The sequence below is a fragment of the Nannospalax galili genome, unplaced genomic scaffold, assembly GCF_000622305.1.
Source record: "Nannospalax galili isolate Female #2095 unplaced genomic scaffold, S.galili_v1.0 scaffold524, whole genome shotgun sequence".
Lineage (NCBI taxonomy): Eukaryota > Metazoa > Chordata > Mammalia > Rodentia > Spalacidae > Nannospalax > Nannospalax galili.
This window is the reverse complement of record NW_008350330.1, coordinates 673303-673867: the sequence shown is the minus strand read 5'-3', so window position 1 is coordinate 673867 and position 565 is coordinate 673303.

The following is a 565-nucleotide window of genomic DNA, read 5'->3' as shown; positions in this document are numbered from 1 at the left end:
TGGCTTAGGGAGTCCCGGCACAGAGAGTTGCGCTATAGACTTACCCCAAGAGGCCTGAGGATAGTAGTGCAGGCTAGGAGAGTTAGCCGGTGGTGCAGGACCAGGGAAGCAGAGAGAGGTGGGGGCATGGCCAGGACCAGAAGCGCTGCTCCTGGAGCCCAAGAAAGGGACTGAGTTGGTCTGGGTGAGAAGGATCAGGAAGCAGTATTGGTTCCCCAGGTGTCTGGGGCCCCAAGACTAGGAATGGCGCAGGGCCCAAACTAGGAGTATAGAACGGCAGGGTGGGGGTGGGGGGGATGGAAGGGTGAATGTGGCTTAGGGAGTCCTGGCGCAGAGTGCTGCGCTACAGACTTACCCCAAGAGGCCTGAGGATGGTAGTCAGTGAGTTATATTTGAATAAGAAGCATAAAAATTTGCTTCATGTTAATTAGTAGAGGTGAAACACATTACCATTGAAATCTACCTGATGATTTTGTATTCATGCTCAGGTGCCAAGGATCTTAGAAAGTAACTGACTGTGACCAGTGATAGTCATGTATATAGAGATTAGAAATGCATGTGAAAA